Source organism: Rhipicephalus sanguineus, chromosome 1, assembly GCF_013339695.2.
Source record: "Rhipicephalus sanguineus isolate Rsan-2018 chromosome 1, BIME_Rsan_1.4, whole genome shotgun sequence".
NCBI classification, from domain to species: Eukaryota; Metazoa; Arthropoda; class Arachnida; order Ixodida; family Ixodidae; genus Rhipicephalus; species Rhipicephalus sanguineus.
In genome coordinates this window covers 339,168,219-339,177,846 of record NC_051176.1, presented here as the reverse complement: position 1 = coordinate 339,177,846, position 9,628 = coordinate 339,168,219, and the positions used below count along the sequence as shown (strand labels likewise).

The window sequence follows — 9,628 nt, the reverse complement described above, 5'->3', positions numbered from 1 at the left end:
CTGCAGCCCGTGACTGCTCCCGTGCATGTTGCATTGCAGCAATGCAAAACTATTTTTATGTGAAGCCTTAATCAGTGGTAGATCTAGCCCATCGTTTTAGAGGGGGCGGCCACTTGAAGTAAAACTGGTGAGGGGGGGGGGTCCTGACTTTCTTGTTTCTAGTAGTTACTGTCATCACAAGAAGCCCATCACAGCATAAATACTGTTAATTTGTGCTGACAGTGGTCCCGCTCATTTGTCGTAATTGGTGATGAGGTCGACAACAGGCAGTGAAGGAGGGGGCAGGGAGCGTGCCTACACAGGCCTTGGGGGGGGGGGGGGGGGGATCGCCCCTACCGCCCCCCTCTGGATCCGCCACTGGCCTTAATTGTTCTCTTTGTCTCACATTCTAGTGAAATCAATAAACATTGACTCTAAGGAAGGTATAGAGGACATTACCTGTATAGTTTAACCATATATATATCATAGTAATTATGACATAAATGGAAAGAAATTAAAGTGTATGAAAAATCAAGCTGCCACAGGTAAGGACTGAACCTACAGCCTTTGGATAACGCATTCAATGCTCTATCAATTGAGCTACAGTTGTGGTCGCTTTCCCATACCCTGTGCTTGGTATCTATGTTCGTGCAATCCTGGAGGCACTGCCATCTGGCGTGACATAGCATGTCAACTTATTACAAGCTAGAAGCTGACCAACAAACCCTAGCATACTACCTAAGGCACAAAGTCTTCCGAAATGAGACCCTCCCTGCTTGCAGCAAGTTGATCTTTTTTAACCACTAATTCCTTTCCATTGATGTAATAATTACAACACTACAATTAAACATACAATTACTGTCCCTTACACCTTCCTTAGCTTATTGGTGCACGTTAAGGAGCGGACAAAATTTCCAGAGCCCTCCATTACTCTCATAATCATATCGTGGTTTTGAGGCGTTAAACCGCATCAATTATTATTATATTAAATTAGCTTACTTGAGCACACCCTTGCCTCCCTTGTAGCTGTGACCTCTGGTCATGTGTAATTACAGCAGGAAATGTATTTCTTGAATAGTGATGCTCAGTACTTGTTTCTTGCACTCGAAGTATCATCTAATATTTGTTTTTTAGTTTCAGCATGTGGGGCCTTTACCACTTTCAGCGAAGCAAACAAATAGTTTATATGCATGTTATGATAACATATCAGTTGCTTTTAAAAGTTGATCTCCATGTAATTGAGGACATGTATACGCTACATTGCTTGTCATTTAGCGGTGAGGGTGGGGGGTGTGTGCGTCTCGTCTGCACCTACTTGGGCCAGTATTTTGTGGCAATGCTTCGGGGCTATGCTCGATGAGTATTATCATCCACCGCTGATGGCCAGCTGATCACGTGGCGGATCACCGCTTTAACCACTGGCCAAGCACGAAAACTCAAGTGCCGCTGCAAGATATATCGTCTCGAAGGATAACCGAGTAAACCATCATTTCTCAGGCATTTGCTCTACATACATGTAGTACTACGATTGCAACTGATGAAGCCAGTGGCGTAGGCAGAAATTTTTTTCGAGGGGGGGGGGGGTGGGCGGGGGGCGCCTCCCTGATCCGACATGGGGTCTGGGCGGATAAGTGGGGTCAGGTGTCATTTTGTGCTCTGTATACCATGGGAAAAAAAGTTTCAGGGGGAGGGGCACGGGCCCGTGTGCCCCCCCCCCCCCCCCCCCTGGCTACGCCACTGGCTGAAGCAAACTAGAGCAATAACCTAGATGCCTGTGTCGGATTTTCGCAACGCGCCGTTGGTTTATTTGTTCAACAAAGTTACGCACGTGTCTCTGGGTCTCAATTGTATGCCACCCAGTCATTTTTTTTAACCATCGTCACAGACAACATCTCGGTTAAACGCGCCCACATCAGCTAATGCCAGTATCGACACGATAGCGCACTCAGGCTGTTTTGTTAGTCCCACGACTCTCGCAGTAATAGTTCACTTGTCACGGAAGAGCACTTAACTCACACAAAGTATCCTTGGACGCGGCTTGACACGGCCACTGCTGGGCCACGGTAAATGCACTTCACTCAGCAGGCTGCTGCACTGCGCGATCCGCCGTCAGGTCATTTCATCATAACCAGCACTTTTCTGTCGATCCACTTGCACGGACTACTTCATCAAAATTTTCGTAGTGGGCGGCCTAATCATCTTGAACACTTCAACGATGCTAAAAAAAAGTTCTTCAACTTCCGCAGGCGAACCGTCATGTTGATTTGTTGAAGGCGGAGTTCTCACCGATCGCCGGCCGCGCGTTCACGGGCGTTGACCGTGTAGACTAGAGTGCCTCGATGCGCGCGGAGCGCGCGGGCATCAAGGCACCCTAGTGTAGACGTCGCAGGCATTGTTTGCGTGATAACTTTGCGTATATATTCACGAGGAAACAGAAACACAGGCACGTCTACAATACGAACTTGTATATTCTTAACAAAAACGTTGCGAGGCGAACGATCGAGGCAGCAGCGACGAGGCGACTGTCGTAACTTGGGCACGGCCGCTGTGTTTCCAACGCACGTGCTTGGCGCGTAACCAAAGACGATCGACCAAGGTCGGGGATGCGCTGGCTGTAGCTCGAGTTCACCGGCCGCATTCGGCGCCAGCACAGGAAACACTACACGACGTGAACGTGGACTTCAAGCCTTGAGCACTCTCACTCGGCGTTGTTGCTATAACTGCATCTCAGGTGCGTCCGTAAATTCGAAACAAAACCGACAACGTCAGGCAACGAGCGTCCAATATTGAGCCCTTATGTCGGTTTTTCGCCTAGTAGGTTCCCCTAATACGCACAACACATGTGTACAGACAACGACACCATACGGGTTCTTTGATGACACAGGCGAGCAAGGGCGTATTTTTAACCCCCTTTGTGGCTTGCGTGCCGTCTCTTCTTTTGATACGCCCATTTCACTACGGAATGAAATCAGGTGATGCCACGTTAGTACTCCCTTATTTCGAGCATCTCGACAATAAGGGTAAAATAGCGGTTTCAGCCCATCTTGCGCCCAACCATGGGAGTTCTTACTTTGGGCTTGGGAGTTAAAAGGAGATGTCGACAGCTAAAAACGCCCATATGGGCTAATTTGTGTTTACAGTGTACGTACTGCAGGACTGATGGAAGCAAGCTGTGGCATATAACCGGTAATGTCAAACAAAAGCGCTGAATTCACATTGAAAGGCATACATTACCAACACTTAAAAATTATAGCATCCAGCAAAAGGTACAAACTAGTTATTTCAAATTTCGCTCCAGGTTGCCTTATTTAAAACCAGTCGAGGACACCAACATTTTTGAATAACGAGGGTACGTGTTGAAACCTGTACCGATCTTCCTGACGCATCTAAGTGCGGTGCTGGATCGTGCGTTAAGGGGGACAAAAAACTCGCAGGGTCACTTGTGCATTTACCCAAGACGACTCGAAGGCGAAAGCCATCTTCTTTTTCTTCTGAGTCCATGTATTGATCCGGCCCCGTCCCCTTCCGAAAGCTTTCTGCACCTAGCGTGGTTTTTCACTGCCTCCAAGTTCGGAGGCACCTCACCTGGTTTTGCACTGCCTCCGTTATCGGCCAACCTTTGACCAAATTACGATGTCATGTGATTACATCGGCATGTGACGTTACGTCACGTGACGTCATAGTGATGTCATGATGGCGTCATAATGTCGTCACAAAATTTGGTGAGCTGTGACGTCACGATGCCGTCATATGGCGACTTCATCACGTGATGATGATTTTCTGCATCACTCGCGTTGTCCCCGACGCCGCGGGACGCCCACGCCTAAAGTCAACATTCGTGTTTGATGAGTCATCTAAGGCTTTCATCTTAAAAATTATAAATCACGCACTTTCTGTGCCGATAATGATTCGCACAGCTCAATCGATCACGTTCGTGCTCTTACTTGCAGGAGCCCGTGCGTTCTATCATTACGCATAAAAGCTGCCTTTGAGTGCCCTTTACAGCGGTGGTTTCTGCGCCCTGAATTGACGGCATTGCTTGGCGACAGCAGCGTTGCAGCTGCAATAGGCCATGCAGCTGAACTCTAATATTTGCGTTATTATTTTTTCTAATATTATTCGCTGCTATTAGAAAAGAAACTTTTAATTCTGCGAAGAAATCGCGACAACTTTTTAACCGCGCAATACAATTGACTCCGGGGCTGTGCGTGCTGCAATCCTCTCTCTCTCTCTCTCTCTCTTTTTTGCCTGCTGGTGTAAGTCGTCCTCTTAATGAAACAGCAATTTCAAAGAAAAAGTATGGACGAGCGCGCACATGTTACTAAGGGCAACAAATTACATTTGTGCGTTGTGAGAGACGTCATCTGTGAACTTTTTTCTAGTGACATTAACACAACAGCAAGGGCTGTTGACCATTGGGTATCACATCGCATATACACGTGCAGTGCATATTCCAAATATTTTACTGAGTAATAACATGACTGACATTTGACTATAATATCCGCAATGAGCAAACGTCATGGATCACTCCTTCACCAGGATGTGAGACGAACTTATAATACGGAGCGCAGTCGCCCGTGCGTCTCACGATGTATTCATTTCAACCTTTCTTGGATGCTTCGGTCGTAATGAGAACCTCCCATTAGTTTTTGATGCGCACAAATGCCTGTCTTGTCTGAGCGTTGCGTCTTTTGTGTGTGTGATTTCATTCTGCCAAGAAAACAGAAACTTGGATTTCTCTCGATGATCCTGTAGTATCCATAGGTGTAAGGCGTACGGATGCCAACAGTTCTTTTCCAATATGACCGAAGAGCCCAGTGGTTGGATTTGTATGACGTGGATTCATTTGGCGTCAAACCACACTGACGCTTTTCTTCTGATATTCACAGAGATCAATACAACGCTCAAGCATGTCGCACAGACTACTGCGTTGGACTTGACTTTTCACTTCCAAGACGCCGAATATTTCATGTGCCGCAGGAAACATTAATATACACATCGTGCTTCACGTAACAAGTAGGATTTTTTTAATGGCTAACCGCGACCGAATAAAACCAATGACATATGGTTTGCCGTCATGTGGCGCTCGTTAGGGCGTTTTCATATTGAGCTTAACTGGATAATTAACGAAGATCAATTATGCAAAATTCTTAATGTTCACTTTAGGACCAAGTGTGCTTCGTTACGTTGTAGAAGGCATCCCAAAACGGCCAATCCAATTTTTTGCGGAAACGTACATGCCGTGTGGTGATTTTATTTTGCGTTTGAAGCAAGCCCGACAAACAATAAATATAACCACATGACTGCACTCATGCGCTACTTTACTGCAGCGCTTTCGCACGTTAAAGAACCCCAGGTGGTCGAAATTTCCGGAGCCCTCCACTACGGCGTCTCTCATAATCAAATCGTGGTTTTGGGACGTTGTTAAGCCCCCGACACTATTATTACTGCAGCGCTTTCAAACGTATGCCGCCGTCAAAAGTGCTGATGCGGTGTGAAGCCGATGCCTCGATCCGCGGCCTGTCATTTCGCTACGGTCCGCCATAACTCATTATCAGAACAGGATTGGCCCACTGACCCATTACTGTGCACTGACTATGTGTGTGTGTGTGTGTGTGTGTGTGTGTGTGTGTGTGTGTGTGTGTGTGTGTGTGTGTGTGTGTGTGTGTGTGTGTGTGTGTGTGTGTGTGTGTGTGTGTGTGTGTGTGTGTGTGTGTGTGTGTGTGTGTGTGTGTGTGTGTGGTGTGTGTGTGTGTGTGGGTGTGTGTGTGTGTGTGTGTGGTGTGTGTGTGTGTGTGTGTGTGTGTGTGTGTGTGTGTGTGTGTGTGTGTGTGTGTGTGTGTGTGTGTGTGTGTGTGTGTGTGTGTGTGTGTGTGTGTGTGTGTGTGTGTGTGTGTGTGTGTGTGTGTGTGTGTGTGTGTGTGTGTGTGGTGCCCGTCATTTGAAAGAATAGCGAACACTTTTCAGGATAACATACACAATGGCGGAACAGCGAACCGAGAAAATATCTCGGAGAACTTTTTGTAGCTTATTAAAATAAATTAAATAATTATTACATTTTTAATTATTTTTCTGCATTAGGAAACTTTGAGGCTAAATGACACATATGTTGTCTAATAGACTCCGTGGTGCTACGAAGTGTAGCGGCTTACCTTTTAAGATTGCGACATCCACCGACCCAATTACAATGTGGCACAACTCTAAGACAAGGGAAAAGGTGACCGCTTTTTTCCTTACTTCCATCGAGTTCGCGAGTCTCACCTGACGGATGCCCCTGGTTGGTTGGTTGGTTGAAAAAACTTTATTTGGGTCCTGCAAGGCGCGCGTCAGCGCCAGTTGGACAGGTCAAGGATGCCCCTAGAAAAAAAAAAAACATTACATATATTGCATCAGAACGGACAATTGCACGAGTTGGTGTACTTCCACCTTGAACGAATACCAGCACGACAAAAACGAGGACGAGAATAGAAAAGACACACAACAGCGCTGACTCGCAACTAAAGTTTATTCCGAAAAGAAGCAGAATAAATAGCAACCGGAAACCTAAGAAAAGAAACATCCATCACGCATGTTCAATGTGACCAAACAAAGAAAGGCTATGTGGCTGATGAGACGTGGACGTGACGCAAGCTATCCGTGAGGTATGATACTTCCGCATCTGATAGTGCTAACGAAGGCTGACTGATGCAATTACCACCTTCCAGTGACATGTGAAACGCCTCCATGATCTCCCGTGAGCGCTGGTCTCTGTGGCAATGCAAGATTTCAGTTTTATCAAAACGAGGTTTACAAGCACTTGTTTGACAATGAATGGCCAAATGGGAACCTGTGCCGTTTTTGCAATTTTTAAATGACAGTAACGGCCTTCAGCTCGCAGTTACTCTCTTTTAGTAATGCAATAACTGTTTACGTTCTTCGAAAAACGCGCCTTCGGCTTGTTACCTCAATCACGTTTCCACAAACGATAGCTGAACTAGGAACAACGCTTCTTTTGTAGGCCCGCTCCGTTCGAAAGCAAGAAAGTACAGAAAACACCGGAAACGAAAAAGAAACAGTGCCATAACTAAATATATTACACCTACTATGTTTTGTACGAACTCCTTTTCAGTATAATGATGGATTACACTTCAACACCGAGGCGGGAGCACGTCACAAGAATAGCCGCGGGGACGTTCACAAGACCGCCATGGTGAATCAGCTATACGGTTTCTTCGTGACCACAGCACAGCTTGTAGAACACCGTCATACACAATACCTTGGGGATGCTTTTCGATTCCATAATGACTGTCCTGAAAATTTTATTTCCTGATGCAGGCATCCTCTGACTTCTGTTTTGGCACTGCTGATAACAGGGATGCCTAGAACGAATACACCTCGCTAGCCACTGTGACGCTGGCGTGCTTGACCACTGCATAAATGAAAGAATGCATCTTGGAAAAGAATCACCCCTCATCCACTGAGTAAATCCAATGCGTTTATCGATAAGTTACACTTGCGCATATTATCATGCGTAATAGTCCACTGCCATGTCGCCAAGGTCGTGGGTTCGACTGCGACTCGCGGAAGCCGCAGTATAAATAGGGCACGTCATAATCGGGATCAGAATCATTTTACTTCAACATCAGACTCCGAATATGAGACTCGTTGTGTATCCTTCTTCGTCCGTCTTACTTGCGCTGCTTTAACCACAATGAAAGACACCGAAAAATACAGATGTCGAGGGCCGTGAGCTAAAAGCGACAAAACGGCTTGACGAGGTACACCGTCCCTTGAACTTCGCACCAAAAGAGGGAGATATGAACGCAGAGCGGCAAGTGCAGACTATTATCGCCCCCCCCCCCCCCAAAAAAAAAAGGAAATACAAAGAAAAAAAGAATCTCATATTACATAAAAATTACACGTGTTATCACACTCGAGAAAGGCATCTTCACATACAATGTAGCACTGTTGTAACACAAGGCAGTACATACAGTGTAACCCTGTTGTAAGTAATGAAACGTCTGCACTTTTCAGGAAGAGAAGGTCAAACGCGAAAATGCCCGCACAGATGCCAAGATACACAATGCAAATATTTCTGGAACGCATGCACCGGGTGTTTTAAGAAATGGTTCCGAAATTCCTCCAAAATAAGGTAAATGCGGTATCTTCTCGCTACCTTCAAGAAATTTTACCTTACTCCAATATCATGCAAAAAATTGGAAAAGGAAGAATACATAACAAGGGATGTTATGTTATAGTCATAATACGCACAAAAATGATAGTTATTGATGAATAAGAAAATGTAGTGAACAATCAACGACAAAAAATGAAGGAGTACGGGATAATAACACCCTACCCCTTCCCCTCAAACGAAATGCTTGCAACCTTCTTCCTAGTCAACAGGAAATGAACATACGTAAACAAACCACGAGCCTACTATGAATTCTAGAAAAAAAATGCATTCGCAATTCCCAAAGTTCAAATTAAAAGTATGGGCGCTAATAGTAACGCTAAATACTTAACCTCAACATTACAATCGCTCGCCTAGACACCGAACTTAGTCGTCCGTCACTGTGGCTGTTTCCTGATTCCTCATTGGCGCAGTATCAGTTTTGGAAAGGCCAACGTCTCTTTGAACTGCCTTACGACCATCATTGATAAAAGTTGTAACTGCAACTCACCTTACAATAATGTCGTTTCTGGGGAAACTTTACTAGAATTCCGTGCAACAGAGGCGTTGCGAAGGGGTAAATATAAAAATTGCCTTCGCGCTTGCTATGCTCTCCGCAGCCGCTCTCTTATAGCTGGAACCTATACACGCAGCACTATTGCTCGGGGTGAAAAGTTCCGCAACGCTGGACGTGCTGTCGTAACTAGCTAACACGCAGCTTTCTGCACTTTCCAAGAAGAGAACGTCAAATGCGAAAATACCACACAGATGCCAAGATACACAATGCAAATAATTCTGGAACGCGTGCACCGCGTGTGTTTAGAAATGGCTCCGAAATTCCTCCAAAATATTGGAAATGCGGTATTTCCTCGCTACCTTCAAGACATTTTATCTTATTCCAATATCATGCAAAAAAAATTGGAAAAAGGAAGAAGAACCATAACAACGGATAATCGTTGCCACAATAGCACTTCTACAGTCCACCGCCCTACCAACTTAGCTACCGACGCAGCGAAGTGCGGTTCTTTACGAGCTCTCTTTCACTGCGTTTATTCGCGACCTTCGTATATAAGAAAGCGCCGAGAATTCCTTGCAGGCACCATACTCTACCCCATAACCGAGAAAGGTGAGGGGAATCAAAGATAACAAGGAATATTTGCGAAACTAGGATAACGGCGAAAAAAATTCCGTCGACCGGGTCCGAACCAGCGACCTATGGATAGACGTTGCCACAGTAGTACTTCTACAGTCCACCGCTCTACCAACTGAGCTACCGACGGAGCGAGGTGTGGTTCTTTACGAGCTCTTTCACTGTGTTTATTCGCGACCTTCGTATTTAGAAAAACGCCGATAATTCCTTGTAGGCATTATACCCTACTCCACAATCGAGAAAGGTGAGGGGAATCAAAGATAACAAGAAATATTGGCGAAATTAAGGTAACGGTGAAAAAAATCCGCCAACCGGCGGAAACCCAATGCTGTTCCGTATTCTAGTGAATA

General features: G+C 45.6%; 1 non-coding gene across 1 annotated transcript; it reads right to left on the bottom strand.

Moving 5' to 3' along the window:
- Window positions 1-9,313: 9,313 nt before the first annotated feature.
- Trnay-gua (transfer RNA tyrosine (anticodon GUA)) lies at window positions 9,314-9,409 on the bottom strand. Its single transcript has 2 exons — window positions 9,372-9,409; window positions 9,314-9,349 (listed from the first exon to the last, which is right to left on the bottom strand). It is a non-coding gene; the product is annotated as a tRNA-Tyr (tRNA).
- Between the last annotated feature and the right edge of the window lie 219 nt (window positions 9,410-9,628).